The 25,466-nt window shown below is 48.9% G+C and overlaps 1 protein-coding gene across 1 annotated transcript in view; it reads left to right on the top strand.

Annotated features, from left to right (window-relative positions):
* Positions 1 to 25,466, top strand: part of MED13 (mediator complex subunit 13) — a 1,439,203-nt gene that overhangs the window by 245,575 nt on the left and 1,168,162 nt on the right. The window lies entirely within an intron of this gene.

Raw genomic sequence — 25,466 nt, 5'->3', positions numbered from 1 at the left:
ATAAGAGCGATCCACTTATCCCTAGTCAGTCTATTGAAGTGGGAGAGGTCCAGGGGTCCAGGCTTGAGCAGTTTGCTCCGGTGAGTGCGGAGGAGACAACTAAATTGCTCTTGACGTTGAGATCCGGATCCCCATGTGACCCGTGTCCGGCAGCGGTTGCCAAAATGGCGCATGTACCTTTTGCCGCGGCTTTAACGGCGATCTTCAACAACATGTTTGCGACCAGACTTTTTCCACCCTGCTGGAAACATGCCTCCATCCTTCCTCTACTAAAAAAAAAAGCCAACCTAGATATAATGGACCCCAACAACTATCGTCCCATATCTAGGCTGCCGCTACCTGCCAAACTAGTTGAAAAAATGATGAACCTTCAACTAAGTGCCTTTTTAGGAGCCACCCAAGCCCTAGATCCCTCCCAGCACGGATTCAGAGCTGATCACAGTACCGAGTCTGCTCTGATTAAAGCAACGGAGGAAATCAGAGAAGTGCTGGATCTCGGAGGCATAGCGGTATTGGTCCTTTTGGACCTATCCGCGGTCTTCGATACGGTACATCGTGGGATTCTGATGGACCGGTTGAGGGCCTGTGGGGTGCAAGGGAAAGCGTGGGACATCTTGAAAGCCTTCCTTACTAACAGAGACCAGTGTGTGGCATTGGGTGAATACGCATCAAAACTGTGGGGTTCCCCAGGGCTCGTCCCTAAGCCCCACACTGTTTAATATTTGTCACGTCGCTGGCCCAGATTGTCAGGTCCTTTGGTTTTGATTTAACATCTTATGCAGATGACACACAAATCGTGGTGTCACAAAGGTGAAGAACTTGGGTGTCCTTATTGATGAGCAGCTCACATTTAGGCCCCAGGTCAATGCCATAGCATCATCAGTATTTTTTATACTTAAAATGATACAGAAGATTCTCCCTTTCCTACCCGAGAGCAGTAAAAAAACAGTTATTACAGCATTAGTGTTGTCGCGTCTAGACTACTGCAACAGCCTGCTTTTGAATGCTCAACAGGGGCTTCTTAATAAAATGCAGGTGTTGCAAAATGCGTCAGCCAGACTGTTGATGGGCATTCCAAAGTTTGCTGCCAGTACGGAAGTGGATCGCCTTTAAAGCCTTATGTTTGGTCTTCAAGGCCTTGCAAGGCCTTGGGCCGGCCTGCCTGAAGCAGTACTTTCAATGGTATCTTCCTCCCAGACCCTTGAGGTCAGCTGAGCAGCGCCTGGTCAAGGTTCCTCGTATAAAGAAGGCACAGTGGAGAGGCAGGAGTTTCGTTCTGGGGCAACAAAGGCCTTGAATGCCTTGCCCTTTGCCTTAAGGAACATGACAGATCTGATGACCTTTAGGAGAGGCATTAAAACTTGGCTGTTTACACATTAACCAGATTCTGGCCTGACCCTTTAGGAGTATTCATCTAGCGCCAGGACACCTTCCGGTAACAGCGCGCTGTATAAATGCAAAAAATAAATGAAATAAATAAATATGGCGACACATGAAAGTAATTTTAGTGGTGGATATGTTAATCAGTTATTTGGGTTGGGGAGGGGTAGAAGAGAGGGAAGAGTTTAGAAAGGTTTGTTTTGGGGGATTGGTATAGTAAAAGTGGTTTAAGATGATGCAAGGAGGGGTAGAGTAGGAGAGTGTCTAGAAAGGGTTATTTTGGGGATCATAGTAGTAGTTTGGGGTTAAATGAGAGTAAATGTATAGGATATATTGAGTGAAGTATAGGCTGATAAATAGGGAAGTGCATTGGAAATGCTAAATTAGAAGAAAATGATAAATATATAGACCCATAAGTACACTGAAAGTATATAGATGCATGATGGAGGTATGTATATTGGGCAGCATTTCTGGCCCTGGTCAGTCTTGAACCGGCTCAAACAGGCAACTCCCCTTTTCCTCTCCGCCCTTAGCCTCGACGCCCCAGCTGAGACGCCCTTAGCCTGGCCTTTTATAGCCCTAGCAATCGGGGGATCCCGCCAGCTAATGGTAACCCTAGCCTAACACTATCCAATCACAATACTAGCTCTAAAAATCTAGAAACAATAGGAGACCAGGACCTTACAGCCAATCTTAGCCCTAGTCCAAGCACCCAATCAGTTCAAAACCCCTAATCTCTACGTACAATAGAGGCCCTAGACCTACCAGTAGTCCCACCCCAAGTCGAAGCAACCAATGGCACAGGAAGCCCTTGTCCCTACTTCCAATAGAAAGTGTTGGACTTGGGCCTTAGGGCAGGTTCACCCCTAATCTTTTTGCTTTTATTTGTGACCCAGTGTTAGTGATTTTTGGGTCTTGGCGCACTTTTTCCCTGTGTCCCAGAGTAAAGTGCGTGCGTGTAGTATGGCTGGCCTGCTCTCCCATAGGAATGCATGGGGAATGTGTGTGTCCATGTTAGTTCCTGATGTGTGGGGAGTGCAGGCTCGAGTTTGGTATGTATGAACTCGTGAGAATGAATGCTGCGCAACGGTATGTGCGGCTTGCATGTGTCTAGAAGGGAAGTGCTACTTCTGGACATTGATGTATGTGTGCAGTGAGGATGCTGGAGGGTGATTGGCTGGAGCTGGCTGGCATGCCAGGCTCCAGGAAGTCTGGATGGGTCTGCCCGGTGGTGAGTGTGAGATCAGCATGAGTGATGTGTGGGAGGAGTGCACCTGGGTCCTGGATGGGCTGGGTTTTTCCCCACACAATGCTGGCTCCGCCCCCCTGTGGTGTGTCTAATGACCCTAGCCTCCCCAGTGAATGAAAGGGGTGGTTGGGCCATCAAGGGTACTCCCAAGCCAGCTGCAACTGGTTTCCCCCACCCTGCACCCTGAAACAAAGGATTTCACAGTATAAGAAAGGGCTGTCTCCCCTTACAATTTGTTCTACTTTTGGATCCTTGCCAGAGGGGGCTGTTGCTGCTGCTGGGGCCAGGAGGACCGCCACTTGGACTGTCTCCCTGCCTGGAGACCCAGTGTGCTGGCTCTGGCCCAGCCTTGCCCCCCTGCCTGCCTCCAGACCTTTCTGGAGCTTTTCTTTTGCCCCTAGCGCTGAAGAGCGCTTCCTTGGTGCTGCCTAGCGCTGGGAGCGCTTTATCTTTCCTGCTAGCGCTTCAAGCGCTTTATTCGTATGCCTAGCGCTGGGAGCGCTTTCCCCTTTGCTCATAGCGCTTGGGAGCGCTTTTTGTGCAGCCGGTGCCCACCCGGCATTTGTCCCAATTGCGGCGCATCGCGAGTGCCCACCTCGCTTTATCTTCTATTTAAAGGCCGGTGCCTACCCGGCATTGCCCCGTGGTGTTTTGTTATTTACAAGCCGGTGCCCACCCGGCATTGCCCCGTGATCACCGCCGCAGCTCCGGAGCCTAGAAAACTGTTGCCGGGCCGCTGCCTACTGCGACCCGGAAGTCCCGCCTCCTGACCCCCAGGGCCGCGCTGCCATTGGCGGCCCCAGCGGAAGTCAGGCGGAGTGCAGAGAGACAAGGCCAGGCGGGAGACGGAGGAAGCAGCCGGCCGTGTCCTCGAGGCTCCCCGAGTGAAGAGGAGCCCCGCGCTGCCCAGCAGAGGAGCCGTCCCCCCAGCGAGACAGACGGTGAGTGCGCAGTGGGGCCGGGAGAGCGAGGGAAGGGAGGAGGGCGTCTGGGCACATTGTCGGTGCCCGCCCCTCCCCTTCCGTGTGCGGGCCGGGCCTGAGAGCGGCCCAAGTGAGTAGAGCCGCCTGAGGCTCTGGGGGCATTATCTGTTTCTGAGTCCCCCGTGAGGGACTCCAACGACCCGCATTTTTGGTGCTTGGAGCCCCGAGGCTCCTGGGGGCAATTTGTTTGTTGAGCCACGAGAAGGCTCCCGCCCCAGCCCACTTTGTCTTTGAGCCCACGAGGCTCCCTGGAACATTGATTCAGAGCCTGTCGAGGCTCCAACGAGGGGGCAGTGGTCTACAGAGCCTGAGAGGCTCACAGCCCCTCATTGTTTGAGCGCTGAGCTCGTAAGTGCCATTTGGATTGTTGTAGAGCCCTGAGAGAGGCTCTTGGGGGACACAGGCAGTCAGTTGGTCAGAGCCCCGTGGCTCCCACGCTGTGTTCCCCCACCTGTGTTCTTGAGCCCACGAGGCTCCAACGTGTGCCCATCTGTATTTACAACTGTCCAGCACTTAGTGGACAGTTGCTACGTTTAGGCTTGTGTTCTTGGCTGCCTGCGCAGCCTCCCCTGACATTAAGACTCAGGGCATTTCAGCCCCTTTCGAGGCCAGTTGGCCTGAGGGACATTTCTAGTGTTGTGCTACATGCACCCTGCGCCATTTATGATTTACTTGCTGATGTAATTCCTGCGCAACTGTTCTACCTGCACCTCTGAATGTGTTTTAATGCCTCATGTGCAATGTATTGTTTGTTTTATCCCCTTTGCTAAAAGTGACCTGCTTAGAGGATTGTTTGTTATTACCTTTGCTAAAAGTGACCTGCTTAGGTGATTCCTTATGCTTTTATTTCCCTTTGCTAAAAGTGACCTGCTTAGAGGAATGTTGATGTTTTATTGCCTTTGCTAAATGTGACTTGCTTAGGTGATTATTTTAGGTTTCCTTCCCTCTGCTAAATGTGACTTGCTTAGGTGATAGGTTTTCCTTCCATAGGTCCTGATGATAAGGTCCTAGTTCCCTGCGTGATTTCCCTACAGTGTTTAGGGTGGCGTAGGAGGTATTTACCCTTTACCAGTAGTTACTGGTTGTATGCTACATTAACTATTTTCTGTGTTAGTCATTATATGTTTATGTGCTAAGTGTTATACCTACAAGTGTTATTTCTAAAAGTGCATACCCCTGACAGTGGTCCAGGTGGCCCTGTCCTGTACATAATCCCTTGTAAATCGTGCCCGTGCCTGTTGGCACATTGTAAAGTGTGTGTGTTATCTAATGTGTTTTTATTATTATTATAATACAAAGGCTATTTTTGATATAACCTTGTGTGGAGTTTCCTTTGTGGTGGGCCTAGGGTGTTGTCGCTGGGGTGCCCGCGCAAACGCTTTCCACATCGCCTCTGAGATTGGCCTTGCTGCTCGCGTCACGTTACCTAGAGGGTGAGCAGGGGTTATCTTGGTGTGTGACTCCCTTGCCCTGACTTAGAAATGGTGATCCCTGACTGACTTTGGCGTGAGCCTTGGCCGGCTGGGGGTCCCGTTTCTAACAGAAAGCCTAACCCTACTTTTAGTCCCACAACTAATCCAGCAACCAATCACACCAGAAGCCCTAATCGCTACCTCCTAGCCCTAGTCCCACCCATGGGGTATGTCCTCTGCAATCTAACACTAATAACCCCAAATGCATTGAGAGTTGTCTCCCAGAGGCGCTGGGGATTAAAAAAAAAAGTTTATCTATGTACTTGACAGACCCAGAAAGGAATAAAAACTCAAGGCCAACCTAGATAAAATGGGGCTTCCTGCTTTATTTCCACCAGTGGATGCACAGCTGCAAGTTTTTTGTTTACAGTAGAGCCAGATGTAGCTTATGTCAGAAATACTAGCATCTCTCACACAAATGCGGCAGGTGATGTGAGATGGGGGCTGATAATGCACCTACTGAATCTTGATAATTGCCTCAATACTGTGGATCAGCAATTTTGGAATGTTGAAATATTGTATTCCAGCTTCGACCTTTGACTGTAGATATCAGAATTTATCATAGAAATCCAGTTGCTGCACTGGATTCCTGAAAAGTTACATATTGGTGACTCGTCTACCACCCTGGAAATGTCACCAGATTTTAGCCAGTTAAATTATTCCTAGCTGGGGGCAGGCTTTACAACAGTGATTCCACAGTTCTAAGGACCCAATAAAGGGGAATGTCTGGTCTTTCCCCAGCCTTGTCAAACATTGGTGAAACCGCACAAAACTTAGAAAAGTGTTGTTTAAAATATAATGCTTTGGACACTGGCATTTCACTGGTAGATCCCATTTTATCACAAGCAAAAATGGGTCGCAGGCACCTAGCACAGTTTGGTGCATATAATCAGAGCTATACTTCATTTACATACGCATGTGGTAGTACGACAGTCAGCCGAGCTACGATAAATGCGTCATGGCTCTCAATGTCTGCGTCAGCACAGAGCTACCTCAGGCTACACAGCTCTCATCAAGGCCTCAGATGAATGTCTCTTCTCTGGTTGCACATCTCTTGGTAATAATGATCAAGACCTCCGACCTATTGAGACTGGGTCCCGTCACTCTAATCTTTGAGACAGAAGAGTTGTATCAGAGGCCCCAAAACTGTCAACAGTTGGAACAGCACAGCTACCCCACAGGTACATGTATTTTATGATTCCAGACACAGCTGTCCCTTGCAGGCAAGCTTGGTATGTGGAGTTGAGCATAAGGGTAGACAGCTCTTGCTAAGCCCTGAGACAGCAGTGCTAAACCACAGGGAACTCTAGGGCTATACACTTTTGAGTAAGGGATGAGATAGCAGAGCTGTCCCTCAATATGTCACGTCCTCGTTTGTAAGGCGCTCAGATTCAGAACCACCTACTGCGGCGCTTTCCTTCAGGTTACGCGCCTTGCGTTCAATGATTAGATTCTAGAAACATCCACAAGGGAACCCAATGGCCATTGATGCTTAAGACAGCAGAGCTGATGGGTCATTGCCCCCTGATCCATTATCTGCTGCATTATCTGCAGGTTTTAGCAATAAAAAATGTTTCAAGCTCAAAAGGATGAAAAGTGTGTAAAATGCGGGAACTCCAGATACGACGCAGCGGAAGGCTGTCCTCTGTGTCTGTCTGTGACCGTCCTCTGTGTCTGCAGAAGCGGTCGCTCCAACACGCTGCTCCCCGCCCTGCCTACCTGGTCGCCACTTGGTATCGTAGCGCGTCGCTGCTTGCAATCAATCTAAAACTGCCTGATTATCGCAGCGCTTTGCTGCCTCTACTGCGAGTTTACTCATTTAATCAGCAATATTAGACTGCTGCCACAGAAGCGCTAGAGCGCTCTAACTGACTGCATTGAAACCCCTAGGACAACGTAGCGCTAGATTATCCAAGTGCGCTGTTAATTAAATTAGATTTACCTGCTTTGTACCTGTGCTTTGTGCCACTGTCCACGTTATCGCTTTAGGCGGCCGTCCATTTTGTTTCCTGTTGTTGTTGTTGTTGTTGTGTGCCTCCCTGTCCAGGTCTCCGCCTCGCTCCCGCCTCCCAGCTGACCCTCCCTCGCCCCTCCCTTGCCGCTACCTACATATGACAGATACCTATGCGCGCAGCGTTCACGCGCAGCGACCGCGCCCCAGTCGCGCCGGAGGTGCGCCAAAGGTAAGCCCGTCCGCGCCCGTCCGCGCCTGGACCGCGCCCAGCGCCAGACCCCCTGTTCCCCGCCGCTCCCAACCCTCTAGAGTCACATATGATGCCGCTACTCTCCTCTCCCTCAACCCCGGACGCACCCCACTGTGCTGCGAAGCTTCCCCAGGACGTACCCACGGCCCATTCTCCTGCCTCTCCTGCAATTTCAGCTGCCTCAGGACCCTCACCAAACCCACTTCCCCCACACACAACTCCGACCTCATCAGCCTGAAATGCATCCTACTAAACACCCGCTCAGTCCACAGACATGCAACAGAACTCTGGGACCTAATCGACACTGCGTCACCTGACGTCGCCTTCCTTACTGAAACATGGATGAACGCTTCTTCTGCCCCCGACATCGCCATAGCCATACCGAACACTTACAAGATCATCCGAAAAGACCGCACCAATAAAAATACTGGAGGAGGCATCGCCATCGTCTATAGAAACACCATCAAAATCACAACCAGCTCTGACGACAATCTTGCAACCGCCGAACATCTCCACTTTCAAATCCACACCAACCCAAGGACCACCCTTAGAGGCACCCTCATTTACAGGCCTCCAGGCACCCGATCTCAATTCAGCGACGACATCACAGACTTCGTCAGCCCGCACGCTCTCGCCTCCGAAAACTACATTCTTCTAGGAGACCTCAACTACCACCTTGAAAACATGCTCGACAACAACACCACCACCCTTCTGGACAACCTGTCCAATCTCTGACTCAAACAACTTGTTGACACCCCCACTCACACAGCCGGACACACGCTCGACCCTATCTTCACCTCCAGCAAGCACATCTCCTTCGATCGCACTACAGCTCTTCACTGGACGGATCACAGCTGTGTTCACTTCAACTACAAAACCACCCTACCCCACAACCGTCCACAACCCATTCCCCGGAGAAATTGGAACAAAATCACCACCGACCAACTCCTCACATCACTCAACAACAAACCCTCCCACCCTAACAATGGACTCAAACCAAGCGGCCACCAACCTCAGGCTATGGATTACCTACAGTGCGGACGAACTAGCACCCCTGAAAAAACACCAGTTGATATCATCCAGCAAAAAGGCTCCCTGGTTCAATGATGACCTTAAAAAATCCAAAAAGACATGCCGCACCCTGGAGAAGAATTGGAGAAAAGAACCAACCCCAAACAACATGGCCTCCCTCAAGACAGCCACCCGCAAACACCACCAACTGATTCGATCCGCCAAGAAATCAGCTTTCAAGGACCGTCTCGACTACAATTCTCACAACAGCAAAGAACTCTTCAATATCGTCAAAGAATTCACCAGCCCTCCAGCAGCATCCAACGATATCACTAACTCCCAAGACCTCTGCAATGCGCTATCCTCCTTCTACAACAAAATTGCCGACATCCACAACAGCTTCAAGAATACTCCTAGTGATCAACCCGCCCCACCCCCTTCAAATCCCACCCCTCCAACCAACTACCTCAGCTCCTGGAACCCAATAACCATTGAAGACACCATTCGCCTCATGAACTCTATACACTCTGGATCACCTTCTGACCCCTGTCCCCACTACATCTTCAACAAAGCTGACTCCATCATCGCTCCCCAACTCCGCGATGTCATCAACTGCTCTTTCAACTCTGCCACCTTCCCAGAAATCTGGAAACACGCCGAACTCAGCGCCCTTCTGAAAAAACCCACAGCAGACCCCTCAGAACTGAAAAACTACCGACCCATATCCCTCCTCCCTTTCCCGGCCAAAGTCATCGAGAAAGCCGTCAACAGCCAACTAACGGCCTTCCTTGAATCCAACAACTCCCTGGATCCCTCACAGAACGGCTTTCGATCCAAACACAGCACCGAAACTGCCCTCATTGCGGCGACCGACGACATCCGCGCACTCCTAGACAACGGGGAAACAGTGGCCCTCATTCTACTCGACCTCTCCGCCGCCTTCGAAACTGTCTGTCACAGCACCCTCATACAACGCCTCAACAACATCGGCATACAAGGAAAAGCCTTGGACTGGATCATCTCTTTCCTAGCTGGGAGAACCCAGAGAGTCCGACTCCCCCCATTCTACTCAGAGCCCACCGAAGTCATCTGCGGCGTTCCTCAAGGTTCCTCACTCAGTCCCACCCTCTTCAACGTCTACATGAGTCCTCTCGCCTCCATCGCACGTCAACACAACCTCAACATCATCTCCTACGCCGACGACACCCAGCTAATCCTTTCTCTCACCAAAGACCCCAACACCGCCAAAACCAATCTTCACGAAGGCATGAAAGAAGTAGCCGAATGGATGAAACAGAGCCGCCTAAAACTCAACTCAGACAAAACGGAGGTGCTCATCCTAGGATCCTCCCCCTCAGCTTGGGACGACTCATGGTGGCCCTCCGCTTTGGGATCAGCACCCACACCCACAGACCATGCACGTAACCTTGGCTTCATTCTAGACTCCTCTCTCTCAATGTCCAGACAAGTCAATGCCGTATCGTCCTCCTGCTTCAACGTCCTTCGCATTCTCAAAAAGATTTTCCACTGGATCCCCCTCGAAACAAGAAAGACTGTCACTCATGCACTGGTCACGAGTCGACTAGACTACGGCAACACACTTTACGCCAGAATTACAACAAAATTGCAGAAAAAGCTCCAGCGTATCCAAAACGCATCAGCGAGACTCATACTAGACATCCCGCGCCAAGAACACATCACCGGACACCTAAATAATCTCCACTGGCTTCCCGTCAACAAGAGAATTACTTTCCGCCTTCTTACCCACGCACACAAGGCCCTTTATAATCTGGGACCCGAATGCCTCAACACCGACTGTCCTTCTACATTCCCACCCGCCAACTTAGATCATCCAATCAAGCCCTCGCCGCAGTCCCGCGCATCCGAAAAACCACCATGGGTGGCAGATCATTCTCCTTCCTGGCTGCCAAAACCTGGAACTCTCTCCCCACCCACCTCCGCCTCACTCAGAACCACATCTCCTTCAGAAAAGAACTGAAAACCTGGCTATTCGACAAATAGTGATCCCCTCCCTCTAGCGCCTTGAGACCCTCTGGGTGAGTAGTGCGCTATATAAATGCCCGAACTTGAACTTGAAGGCCCTTCACAAGGGTTGACTGGTCACATTTCAGTTTCTTATCGTTTCAATGGACCGTTGCACTGGTACGAATGAGGTGAACCCTTTGCCGAGACAGGGGTGTTAGTGTTTATAGATAATAAAATGAGGGAAAGCTACAAAAATGCATGAGGTTTCCTTTTTCTTGCAGCATAATTTAGTCAACCCTGCTGCATAATTTGGGCCTCCCCTGCAGCATAATTCCAGCGGCCCTGGCCAATCATATATAATAAGGATTTAGACTGCAGCTATTTTGCAGGTTCAGACCTCAGAGGGAGAGGTTGGTCCAGGCTGCACAGATGACCCATGATCCGGCCTCAGAAGTTAAAGCTTTCCTATGTTCGATTAACAATCTCTCCGAGGGAATATCAAGCCTAACCACAGCACTAAAGCCTTAGACAGTAGAGCCATCTGTAATGTTAGACAGCTCTTACTGACATCATCCTCAACACTCAATACCATTCCATTTAATTCAATCAGACCCGCTATTTTTGTTGACACTTAATTCTGTACCTAACCATGTACTACTTCTTGAGGGTAGGCGGTTATGTGCATATCGCAACATGTGAAAAAGAACAGCCCTATGCTGGTGTAAAACTCCCACCTCTGGAGCATGCACGCTTTCTATGCATGTTAACCCCTGCACATCCCAGTACAGCGATGTTCAAGTCTGGAAACAGCAAATGTAGGAACTCACAGGGTGGCTACAATTGTAGTGAAGTGCTGAGTACCGTCTTATACATAGACGCCCCGGTCTGAAAAGTGACAGCGTTGCCCCTTGCTGCAGAGCAGCCTGGCATGGAGTCACCGCAGCTGCCCTGCTGCAAGCGCTGCAAGGGTCTGGTCTGAAGCCTAGTGGTGCTGTTAAACATTGCGCGCACTGCTCTATCTAGCACAAGGACAGCAGCCCTGCGAAACGCTGTACTGGCTGTGCGTGTGAAACCCCCCCTCTTAACAGCACTGCGGGGGGGGAGGGGGGCGAGCTCGAGAAGGGATGCGTTGGAAACTTATTCGCGATTAAAGACTCTCCAATAACATTGATTACGACGGGATGTTTGCCCCCCTCTTGGAAAATGTGCTTATTAAGAAAAAATCGGCTATGAAAGTAGAATAGTTTGGTGTATGTTTTTTTTCCTGCAGAATAGTCCTCACAGGCTCCCACTCACCCCACATACTTACACCCCCACAATGATGGAGGCGTGGTTTGTACAAAGGCAGCCGTTTGTTTAAATTTGCATCTCGCTTTCACTTTAAATGAAAGAGCGATGCAAAAATTAACACGTGGCCGCCCTTGTCAAATGTGAATGAAAAAACAGTGCCTCTTGAGTAATTAAAGGAGAGTGTGTACAGCCACAAGAAAACAATCCAGTCTGGGTGGGCAGGGTGAAAAGGGGTGAGGGCGGTAACAAGGAGGGACTAATAAGCCTCCTTTTTAGGGCTCGCCTGCTGATGCGCTTCAGCGCATAGCTGGCGAAGCTCTATAGGGGCTTATCCAGTGTTTATCCACTGGCGATTCCACTGGCGATTCCTTCAAGTGCATGTGCTTTTTAGGTCATTGCGCTTGCGCAAGCCCTAAAAAGCGCGTGCACAATGCCACCAGCCGCCTGCCTGCCTGCCTCGCATTACCACATCAAAGGCAGCCCTCCGAGCGCATTTCTCACCCCCTAATTATTCACGGCCGGCCGGCAGGCACATCAAAGGCTGCTGCTGCCGTGACTCGCATTTCTCCTCCCTCCTCCCCTATCACTGCCCAGGCCGGCCGTACTTTCTCTTTACAAGGGCGCCCATTCCTGAATCACTTGAAATCTCTCCACATTATTTGCATTTTGTTAATTAAAAAAATTAACTTCAACACAGCGTTGCACATTTTTCTCGACTTCGGAAGGATGAGTCCCAATCTCATTTGTACAAAGTGTTGTAATGGGATTATTGGAGAGTTAGAGAAACGTGCTCACAAGTTACATTTTTATGCAAATCATCTGAGTAAATAAACAATAGCATGGTGCCGTTTGCGTCCTTGACTTGATCTGGTTTTTATTTTTATTTTGCTATTATTCTCACAAAGGCTAAGAAGGTCTGCCTACTTTAGTATTAAGTGCTATACGTCGCATAAGCAACAGCTAACCATTCACTCACCCACGCAACGCCACTCACCCATGCAACGCCACTCACCCACGCAACGCCACTCACCCACGCCACTCACCCACGCAACGCCACTCACCCACGCAACACCACTCACCCACGCAACGCCACTCACACACGCAACGCCACTCACACACGCAACGCCACTCACACACGCAACGCCACTCACACACGCAACGCCACTCACGCAACGCCACACACACACGCAACGCCACACACACATGCAACGCCACACACACATGCAACGCCACACACACATGCAACGCCACACACACATGCAACGCCACACACACATGCAACGCCACTCACACATGCAACGCCACTCACACATGCAACGCCACTCACACATGCAACGCCACTCAACCACGCAACGCCACTCACCCACGCAACGCCACTCACCCACGCAACGCCACTCAGCCACGCAACGCCACTCAGCCACGCAACGCCACTCAGCCACGCAACGCCACTCAGCCACGCAACGCCACTCAGCCACGCAACGCCACTCAGCCACGCAACGCCACTCAGCCGCGCAACGCCACTCAGCCGCGCAACGCCACTCAGCCGCGCAACGCCACTCAGCCGCGCAACGCCACTCAGCCGCGCAACGCCACTCACACACGCAACGCCACTCACACACGCAACGCCACTCACACACGCAACGCCACTCACACACGCAACGCCACTCACACACGCAACGCCACACACACACGCAACGCCACACACACACGCAACGCCACACACACACGCAACGCCACACACACACGCAACGCCACACACACACGCAACGCCACACACACACGCAACGCCACTCACATGCAACGCCACTCACATGCAACGCCACTCACATGCAACGCCACTCACCCACGCAACGCCACTCACCCACGCAACGCCACTCACCCACGCAACGCCACTCACCCACGCAACGCCACTCACCCACGCAACGCCACTCACCCACGCAACGCCACTCACCCACGCAACGCCACTCACCCACGCAACGCCACTCACCCACGCAACGCCACTCACCCACGCAACGCCACTCACCCACGCAACGCCACTCACCCACGCAACGCCACTCACACATGAATCGCCACTCACACACGAATCGCCACTCACACACGCAACGCCACTCACACACGCAACGCCACTCACACACGCAACGCCACTCACACACGCAACGCCACTCACACACGCAACGCCACTCACACACGCAACGCCACTCACACACGCAACGCCACTCACACACGCAACGCCACTCACCCACGCAACGCCACTCACCCACGCAACGCCACTCACCCACGCAACGCCACTCACCCACGCAACGCCACTCACCCACGCAACGCCACTCACCCACGCAACGCCACTCACCCACGCAACGCCACTCACCCACGCAACGCCACTCACCCACGCAACGCCACTCACCCACGCAACGCCACTCACCCACGCAACGCCACTCACCCACGCAACGCCACTCACCCACGCAACGCCACTCACCCACGCAACGCCACTCACCCACGCAACGCCACTCACCCACGCAACGCCACTCACCCACGCAACGCCACTCACCCACGCAAGGCCACTCACCCACGCAAGGCCACTCACCCACGCAAGGCCACTCACCCACGCAAGGCCACTCACCCACGCAAGGCCGCTCACCCACGCAAGGCCGCTCACCCACGCAAGGCCGCTCACCCACGCAAGGCCGCTCACCCACGCAAGGCCGCTCACCCACGCAAGGCCGCTCACCCACGCAAGGCCGCTCACCCACGCAAGGCCGCTCACCCACGCAAGGCCGCTCACCCACGCAAGGCCGCTCACCCACGCAAGGCCGCTCACCCACGCAAGGCCGCTCACCCACGCAAGGCCGCTCACCCACGCAAGGCCGCTCACCCACGCAAGGCCGCTCACCCACGCAACGCCGCTCACCCACGCAACGCCGCTCACCCACGCAACGCCGCTCACCCACGCAACGCCGCTCACCCACGCAACGCCGCTCACCCACGCAACGCCGCTCACCCACGCAACGCCGCTCACCCACGCAACGCCACTCACCCACGCAACGCCACTCATCCACGCAACGCCACTCATCCATATGCAAAACGAAAAATGTCAAACTCTTCTATTGCGAGACCTATTGCATTTTCAATGCTTGTTCAATCAGAGCCCAGCGTTTAGCACATAGGATGACGCAACCCAATCAAAAAGATGGGCGGGGCTTCAAGTCCCCTTCTGAAGCGTACTGAAGACAATAAGCCTCGCAGAGCGAGGAGCTCATCCGCGCTCCAGCGCTAGGTCTGCTTACCATCGATTGGTTTTGTCTCATGTGCCTGCTTCTTATTCAGTGTCTTACCTTCCCTTTCTAGAGGCTATCCCTCTTTTTCAGCATAGCCTGTTTAAAATCCTTTGGATTGATGGACTTTTATCTTCCCACTGCGCACATTTTAGAGAATTTATTTTTTTCAATAAGTACTCTGAGAGTGCCTTTGTTAACTGCTCTTAGTGTGCGACCCAAATACCTGTCCCTCCACTGTTGCTCATCACTCTTCCCAGCTTGAATGTAAAAGCACAACAGGTATATTTTTGCCTAGCTATGGCCAAAGAGCAGTCTTTAAGGTTTATTTTTGTTTTATCTCATGCATTTCACATTGCATAAAAGCTCAGGCCTTGGCATATAAAAGCTTCCACGATACTGAATGAGGGGCCAGCTGCTGCACTCATCTGGCATTTGCTGTGGAAAGTAAAGTATAACACTTGTCAAGGCCTAATTTAAACGTTCTTAATATATTTAAATCCTGTTACAAGTTACTGGAGTATAAAGTATTTGAGAAATCATGCTATTTATAAATATGGATAATCTGTTTGGTGTACAGTTTTGAGGTACTATAGGATGTTTGCTTTCCTTCCAAATGTTTTTCCTTTACTCTGTAAAATTAACTACGCTTTTGCAGCGTGAATCTTTCTGGATTCACTATGCTGTTATGCTGTGCATTATTCCGCCATCTAGTGGTTGGGTCTGGAATTGTCTTTTTTTTTTTGTGGCCCAGGTGGGCGTCGACATATCACCATTTGGTGTCCTTCGTGACGTCGACGTGCTTCCTCTGGAAACTCCCACCTTTGGTTGCCATCTTCAGATTCTTTTTTCCGCCGTTGGGTCTGGATCGTTACCGAAGAGTTCCTGAGTTTTTGGAAGAGGAGTCAAAGAAAAGAGAAGTAAATTGACGAAAATCAAGGTTTTCAGCTACACCAGACTACAGGTCAGGTAACTGGGACGACGAGGGAGCAGGATCTCTACGTTCAACGGAGAATGCGCTCACAGGGGGCTTCCCGAGCACCGGATTAGACAAAAAAAACTTTCAAATTTTGCAGCAATTGCCACCACAAATAGGCCCAGAAGGGCCAGCATCCAGTCTGCAACCTCTTCCTGGTGCTCAACCACAACAGCAAAGACTGCAACACGTGCTCTGCGTTCACTCCCAAGACCCTCAGAGTAAGAGAGGCAGAGAAGGGCGAACCACAACATGTAGGGGCGACCTCCATTGCTCCGAGTCTAGTGCCACTCTAGTGGAGAGGAAGACAACATCACCGAAGGACCGGAGGACTGCACGGTCGTCTAGGTCCATAAGAAGACGTCGAAGGAGGTAAGGGATTCGTCGACCCCTAGACACTCTAGCAACTCTCAAAAGGGTGAAGCTAAAGCCCAGAGTGACATCCGTAGGTGTGAAGCAAAGTCCTCAAAGGGAGCATTGCCACCGAAACACTCGACGAAGGCAGCAACCAAGGACAGTCAGCCGAGCGGATCCTTCGAAAAGGACGCCCAGGTGGCGAAAGCCCACGAAAAGTCCAAGTCGTCGAAGGTTGCCCTCAAAAAGGACACCTCGGCGCCGAGGAAAGAAGGGCCAACATAGACTTCGATGGCCCTGAAGCGAAGCGCTCCAACTCTCGATGCCGAACATGCCGCCGAGTTGGAAAGGAAAAAAAAGGAGGCTCTGGGCCGAAATGGCGAGCATCCTGCAGCGGAAAAGGGACTACGACGAAAAGATGAGACAATACACCATCCTGCTGAAATCCGCACACCATCCTGCTGAAATCCGCACTCTAAGTCGAAAGATGACGAGGACGCCGAACCTTCGAAAACGCCTGAACCGGTCGAGAAACAGGAGGAGGAAGTCTATTATGTCGAGGGCGAAGCCTACGAGGATTAGTAATCCTACCGGGACTCAACGTCCTCAGAGGCACAAGACTTGGAATGGCATGATCTCGATGCTGAATCGCCGGAAGAAGGGGTAGACACATACCCTTTGAGGTCTTCACCGCCAGACGACATAGGAATCTACAATATAGTCGTCCAAATGCCTGCACAGACATATGGGGTGAAGATGGAGGAGAAGCCCAAGGCATGTTTTCTCCTGGAAACTCTAGTGCCTCAACAAAGTAAGAGCCAGTTCCTGCCATGCTCCCTGGTGTGCAGAAGCAAGGAAGAGATGCCTTTAAGGAACCAGCAGTATGCAAAGCTGTGACTCCAAGAACGGAGAAAAAGTATAAACATTCCCCAAAGGAGCCTACGTACATCCAAGGGGCAGTACCAGCCGACTCCATAATCACAGCAACGGCTCGGAAAAGGGCCAATGTACCCAGTAATGCTGGACCACCTTCAGATAAGGAGAGTAGAAGGATGGATCTCACAGGGAGAAGGGTGTAGAGAAATGCAGAAATCCATTGGTGCATCGCAAACTCCAACACCCTGATCAACAGGCACGCATACCAGCACTGGGAGCAAGTGGGGCAACTCCTAAAGCATCTACCAGACCAGTACCAACAAAGAGCTGCTCACCTGGTAGAAGTTGGCAAAAGCATGGTAAACACATGCTTGAAATCAGCCTTGGATGCAGCGGAGACGTCCAGCATACTAATGATAGGAGTGACTGAGAGAAGACACACATGGCTCAATTTCTGGATTCAAGCCAGAAGTGTAAAGCAACATCCTAAACACACCTTGTACCAGGGAGCAACTATTTGGCACACCAATTGACAAGTTGACACAGGTCAAGAAGGACAACAAGACAGCAAGGTCCATGGGAGTGCTGCAGTTCAGAGGTATGAGAAGGGGTACACCCACCAGAAGACCAAGTGGTAGGGGTGGGCAAAGTGCCTATTACATCGCACCAAACTTTTCAGCAAGGCTATCAAGGAAACAACCAAGGCCAGCAGCAGCAGGGACAGCCGCAGCAGAACTGGCAGTACCAGCCCCGGGGCCAGTCCTTTCGAGGGCACACAAACGGACGAGGACAGACATGAAGAGGCAGCCAACAGCCTCCTTCCAAGTGACTGCACCATGAAGCTAACACTTACCCTAGCAACACCTCGGTGGTCACAAAGCAGCCACCGGACGTTCCACAACAAACAGTACCTCGAACATACAACACCAGTAGGAGGCAAAATAATAGACTTGTTCCAGGAGTGGAGGAAGGTCACAACAGACAGATGGACAACAAACATCATACAATACGGATTTTGTATAGAGCTAGTGAATCAACCTCCAAACAGAAAACTAAGAAGCAAGGCACATTCTGCGAAGGAACTTTCGCTCTTGCGACTAGATGGGCAAGAACTGCTCAGCAAGGAGGCGATAGTGCCGCACAACCAGAGGAACAAAGGGGTCTACTCCACTTACTTCCTCGTGCCAAAGGTGGACGAAACACTAAGACCTATCCTAGATCTAAGGTTCTTGAACACATACATGAAGACTGAAAGATTCAAAATGACTTCCCTACAAGAGGTAATACCACAAATACAACAAGGGGATTACATGGCAACTATAAATTTAAAGGACACATACTTGCACATCCCCATCCACCACAAACATCTACTAAGGTTTGTGATCAACCAAAGTCACTACTAGTTCACAGTACTGGCATTCGGACCCACATCCGCACCAAGGGTGTTTACAAAGTGCCTAGCAGCTGTCGCAGCACACCTGCGAAGGCAAGGAATACACACATACCCCTATCTTGACGACTTGCTCGTAAAGGCAAGTTCGTACAGCTAATGCAAACACATCCAGCAGGTCATACTGACACGGACACAACTGGGTTTCTCAATCCATTAGGAAAAATCGTCAACAGAACCGGAGCAAGTCAAGGCCAAAGTGTTCACCAGCAGGAAGAGAACATTGGCGATACTGAGGGAAGCATGTAATTACTGCAAGGGGTAAGTTCTGACAGTGAGGATGGTGAGCAAGCTGATGGGAATCATGGCGTCATGCATTCACCTAGTCCAAAATAGTCGACTACACAGGAGGCTATTCCAAAAATGGATACAGCAGCAATGGTCACAGGCAACAGGGAGTTGGAAAGATCTATAGAGGTTGTCGCACACGCAGTGCATCAGGAATAGCATGGTGGAACAAGGAAAACATATCACAGGGGAAACCATTCACACAACCAACTCCAACAGTGACCATCACAGCGGTCGCCTCCCAGCTGGGGTGGGGCACGCACATGAAGAAACTGAAGGTGAGGGGGCTATGGTCGCAGCAGGATGCGGTCAAGCACATCAACTACCTGGAACTAAAGACAGTGTTCCTATACTTAAAATCTTTTCAGAAGGAGCTGTACATAAACAGGGTGTTGATCCAAACAGACAACACCACAACCATGTTCTACATCAATAAACAAGGAGGAACACAATCAGTAGCACTATCTGGTCTAGCACAGGAAATATGGACATGTGCCATTCTACTAAAAATAGACTAAGCAATACATCTCCCGGGGAAGGACAATGTGGAAGCAGACAGACTCCACAGGCAGACGTCCGCACCCCACGAATGGGAGATTAACCAACAGGAAATAGAGAGTATTCCGGAAGTGGGGTACACCGCAAATAGACCTATTTGCAACACACCAAATTGCAAAATGCCAACACTTTGCATCCAGGCAACCAGACCATCGGTCACAAGGGAATGCACTATGGATAAGTTGGTCAAAGACATTTGCATACGCTTTTCCCCCCCGATACCACTGAGACACAGGGTACTCTGCAAATGCAGGTTCAGCAACATGTCGCTGATACTAATAGCACCTCAGTGGGCCAGACAGTCATGGTTCTCACAAATAGTAGAGATGGCACATGCACCATTACACAGATTCCCAAAAGGAAGGGACCTGTTAACAATGCAGAACGAAAGGGTGCTACATCCTGAACAAGAGAGCCTCCGCCTAACGGCATGGCTCCTGAGGACCTAGAGTTTGCACACCTCACACTACCGGCGAGCACAATGGCAGTGCTCAGGGAGGCAAGAAGACCTACCACAGGAAATGCTACGTAGCAAAATGGAAAAGATTCTCTGAATGGGACATTAGGAAGACTCTGCAAAGGAAAATTACAAAGGAGGAGTAAACTAAGCTACACAACCCTAAGGGTATACTTAGCGGTGATAGTGGCTTGCACAAGAGGAGAAACAGGGAGAAGTTTCTTCACCTCCCAAGTAGTAAAAAGATTTTTGGAAGGCGCAGAGAGAATCGCACCTCCAAACAGAATGCCAGCATGGAACCTCAATGTAGTGCTAACTCAATTGATGGAGGCACCATTTGAGCCGATTCACAAGGCTACACTGCACATGCTCACGCTAAAGACGACCTTCTTAGTGGCTATCACATTGTAGTGTAGTTCCTACATTCCCAATAGGCTCTGCGCATTGGAATAATATATTCAGCAGTGTAGACGTAGGACTGAGGTCGACTAGGTCTCTACTGACTATATTAGACTTAAGGTTTGCCAGCTAGCTCAGAGGTCACTAGAAACTTTCTCGAATAAACGAGGAGGAGTTTAACCTCCCTGGATAGACAAGAAGGGATTAGCTTCTGACAACCATATAACATGACAACTTTGCTCCCTCAGAATAAGAGTGCATCTCTAGAGTCGTGTGAAAACAATAGACCGCTATTTCACTCAGTTAAGTGTGCATACTTAGTTTCACCAGAGTGCAGAGAAAAGAGACGGGTGTTTTCAATAAAAGGTGTTATTTATTGAGCAGTCTTCTTTCTCATCCAAGAGAAATGAATTGCCACAATTGCAATACTTAGCATAAAGTAAAGTGCGTACAGTAAAAGGAGTATTATGAAATAATACTGTAAAAGCATTGATATGGTTTCTTAGCCATATATTTCTTTAAAATAGATAAAATATATACATACACATATACATTGACTAACGTACTCAACTGGTGCTTCTAAATACGCCTACCCCGGTGTACCTGACCTAAGCCTAATACGTGGGAAGGAGTAAGTAAGTAGCAGTTTAAGTTAAGTTGGTTTTGCCAAGGAATCTGAATCAAGAATTCTCTTTAATGGTTAAGTCAGCTCCGTACCTGGGTATTAGAAAGTAGGAGGTCTGGTATCTCTCTCTCAGGACTCGATATCGCAGCAACCCGCAAGGGCGGCTGAGAACACCGGAGCTGGATTTTTCGGCAGGAGAAAAGACAGCGTCTCTCAGTGCGTCAAAGGGGAGGGGCGGCTTCCGTGGGCTCTCCGCATCAGCTGGGCTCTCGGGCAAGTAGATAGCGGCTCTGCTCCAAAACCACCACCGTGTGTTTGCTTAAGGCAACGTTGGTATATTTATACCTGAAAGGTGCCGGGTTTTGACGTAAGGTTGGACATAAGACGTCAATGAAGATGTCACTAAGAACTGGCCGTTCTTAGAGTGCTCACAGGAGTTCTAGGACGAAATCAAAACAGAAGCAATGGGGAATTCCCAGGTTGCTGGAGGTTTTTGTTTTTGTTTACAGAACTCGTTGTACTTTCTAGGAGCATGGAGAAGTAGCCTTGCTTAATTTGGGCAGCATGGGCTATGACTAAATATGGATATGATTCTTATGCCTTTATACGGATATTATTTATTATAACCACATAAGGGCATAAATCAGGACTATCGAATTTAGGGTCCTAGATATAACTACAACAACATCACTACGAAGAGTAAGTGAGTTGCAGGCGTTAGTGCTTCAAGAGCCCTACCTGCAGATACACAGTGATAGGATTGTAATGAGAACAGACCCACACTTCATGCCGATGGTGGGGTCACGGTTCCACATCAACCAAACAATCCAAATACTTAGTTTTTTCCAAGAACCAACCACAAGCACAGAAACACAGAGTGTGTGGTTTCTCTCTTTTTTCCTTCGCTTCCAAATTACGTATTTAAAAAAAAAATCACAACGACCTCTGAATTTTACCTTTGACAAATCAATGTCTGACTATCAAAATAAGAAAAATTTGGGGTAAAAGTCAAAAATTTAGTGTGGTTTCTTTTTTTTTCCTTCCCTTCCAAATTACGTATTTTAAAAAAAATTCACAAGTATTTCCAAAATAACACTGAACGTTTTTTTTTTTAAATGTATTAAACGATTGTACTAGACAAAGAAATTGATCCATCTCCCAACAGAACCACTGTCTTTATACAATACTTAGAACCCAGGTTCTGAGGGTCACTGGGCCACCCCATTATTTTGAATGGTTACAAAGTCTATGCACAGCATAGTGAATCCAGAAAGATACACTATGCACAGCATAGTGAATCCAGGAAGATTCGCGCTGCAAAGCGTATAGTTTCTTACCGGTCGGTGTAGTTCTGCACCTTGAAGACTTTCTGGATTCACTAGTGAACCCACCCTCCTCCGCCAGAAAGATGAGATCGTAGGAAAGGGATTAAAAGATGAAGTCTTTAGAAAATGAGGAAAACAAGAATAACAAAAGATGAGAAAAAAAGAATCCGAAGATGGCGACCGAAGGTGGGAGCTTCCAGAGGAAGCACGTCGACACCACGGACACCAAATGGTGGTATGTTTACGACCACCTGGCCCACGAAAAAAGAGAAAAAAAGACTACAGTTCCGAACCCAACCACTAGATGGCGGAATAATGCACAGCATAGTGAATCCAGAAAGTCTTCGAGCTGCAAAACTACACCGACAGGTAAACTATACGATTGGCACGACTAATAGTTTGGTTCTTGTTACAAATTGACTTTGACAATGCTTGCTTCCTTCTTTCTGTTCCAGCACTCTATTAAAGTGTGCATGTTTTTTTAGCTTGCTCACTTGTGTGCTGCTTCCTTCCTCCATACAGACACTATCACCGTGTTGCTCCCTCAGTACCATGCCAGACTCACCTCTATGGTCCTCAACCCCTGTATGGCTTGTTTTAGCTTCCTTGTGCACACTCCCCTTTGCTTTCCCGTCTACCCCTCCCTTCTCTGTTGCTCCCCTACCCCTCCCGGTCCTTTGGAAGAAAAATAAACGTATTGCCTTTGACTGTTTTTGGAGGGCGTGGCAGGTGCCAGGCCAATTCATGAAACAAAATGCACTTTTGTGCTAGTAATTTGTTTTCCTCAGTTGCTGATCCAACAGTCTGCCACACCCCACCAATAACTCACTGCATCAGCAGTAAAGCATTGGCAAAGCCAATATGTCTAAACGGGGAGACCTGTTGGTTTTTCCAATGCTATTTTATGTCTTTTTCCGATGATGCTTTTTATAATTTTTTATAATTTTACATATCCATGCCTCTATTAGATTACAGCATTTTCATTTTACTTTAATACTTGTCCACGTTTGCAAATAAAGATGGGTGTCAAATGCTAATCCGGCCAATTGAAGATAGCAGTGCTAGTTTTGTAATGCTGATGCACACAAACACGGTTTGCTGATGACCACTAAGTGACTGACCTACGTGTGAATGTTTAGAGAAGTTCAATATTTTGGATAACCAGAAATGTTAACTTTTGTAAATGAAAACAACCCATATTTTCTAACACTTCGTGAGTGCATTTTACTATTTTTTTCAAATCTACCATTTGCAAATCCCGTCCTTAAGTGCAGAAAGACGCATTTACCTGGGTCCCATTTTAAAGTGTGGCTTGCCAGTGCTGCTGGTGCCATCACTTGTGTAATGGGCACGAAAGTACTAGGAGGGAGTGTTTGGAGAATGGAAGGGATCTCCCTTGCTATAGGATTTCATTGGGCAGAAGTTGTGATTTCACTGATATTGCTTGTGTTTTGCTAACAGGGCTGAATATAGTAGGCCTGGTTGTTTATAGTGACAAGTCAGTTATGTTATATAGTCTTATATTGTGCCAAACTCTCTCCCGAAGGGGTTTTGCTTGCGCTAGAGGTCCGAGGAGTCACAGTGGAATACAGAGGGGGAACACAGAAGGCCGACATCTGTTTTTGAATGTAGAGAAATTGGATGTTTACCTAATATTCTGTGGGAGAGAATTCTATAGATAAGAAGCCCAAAAAAGGCAGAAGAGTGACCTCCTATTTTAGCAAGGTGTATATGCTCTGTATGTGAAAGTCAGGTTGGCATATTTTAAAGCCCTGAGACGTCTGTAGGAAGAATGTTTACTCGGAAAGTAAGCAGGGCCTGAGACGTAAAGGATGTCATATATGACACCAATTTAAACATGGCACCCTTACCCCTGACAGTCAGTGAAGTGATGCAGTTCTGAAAATGAGGTTGTAAATCATGAGCGCAAACCTATTTTGGATAGTCTGTAGCCGGGTAAACAAATTGTGTGCCATGCCACTTAAAGGGTGTTGCCATAATCCAGACTTCTCATAACTATGGCTTGGATGATAGTTTTCCTGCAACTTAATGGGAGTCAGTGGAACATTTTGCATAGCATGTGGCGAATTCCATAACATATCCCACAAAGTTGATTTAGACTCTCCTAAAAAGTGCATCATGAATATTAATGCCCAGATTCCTCACCGCTTTCTTTGTGTTTGGAGCAGTACCTAAATTGCATTACCACCAGTTGTTAGATCAGATGGAATTGGCTTTGCTGAACACAAGCTCTTTCTTGTCCCAATTTCACTTAAGACCGTTATTCATTATCCACATAGCCATGTTTGAACCGTCCAAAAACCTTTTTCTATGCATTGTCTGCAGCGGAAAGTATCAATTGGCTATCCTCTGCAAAGGGTACCATTTCAAGTAATAGAAGTGTTAAATTGTGAAGTGAGGGATTAACCTAGTGAGATACCACAATAGTCCTTTAGGATTGGTTTATTGCACTATTAAGTCTGTTGATGATTATATTAGATGGAATCGCAGACACAGATTTTGGTGGTTATTCCCCCTCTGGCAAACTATGGAGGTAGAATTGCACTGTGATTGTATATTATTTGTGCCTGCCCTAATGTTGTACTAATTTTCTAAAGTATGGATGAAATGAGTGTGTGTAATAAAAAGTACTGACCTAACCGTTTTAGCTTTGTCAGGCTCTGTTAGACTCTAGTAATGAAGAACATTATAATAAAATTCATTCATGCGCAGACACCGAGGTTGTTTGGTTCAGCTTTCTTCAGCTATTGGTCTGTTCAGGTGTCAAATTGTATACTCTGCTTCCACCTATGATGGCATATATCCTTTTCAGTTGGCCGGCTTCCTTAAATATTGGTTATTTTGCTCTGAGTGATAATTGTTTTCTTGCTGTGCTCATTTGCCTCAGTGTGCATCAGTGAGGGGACTGGGGTCAGGCTTTTAGTTCCATTTTATACCAGCTCCCCTCTCTCGCATTAATTTTGTTGCTTGTTTGAGCACCTGGCTGTTCTCCACACTGTGCTAATGACTGTTCACGTACAGCTCATTTTATCTGCAGTGACACTCACTCTATATGGCCACTGATTCTACACGGCCACCTTAAAGTGTTGCTGCCCAAATTGTATCAATGGGTTTTATTTTCCAGGGTTGCAGCTTGGTTGTTTGTAAATCTTCAATACAATGATGCATTATGAATATCATTCCAAGACCGCCTACGACATTTAATTTTTCTTATTTTTTTCAGTTTTTACTTAAGATTGTATGTGATTAACTTTGGATAGGTGAGTGGGTGAATGAAAACTAGTCAGTGAGTG

Source organism: Lissotriton helveticus, chromosome 3_1, assembly GCF_964261635.1.
Source record: "Lissotriton helveticus chromosome 3_1, aLisHel1.1, whole genome shotgun sequence".
Lineage (NCBI taxonomy): Eukaryota > Metazoa > Chordata > Amphibia > Caudata > Salamandridae > Lissotriton > Lissotriton helveticus.
The sequence above is the reverse complement of the archived record's forward strand: the minus strand, read 5'-3'. Positions and strand labels throughout refer to the sequence as shown.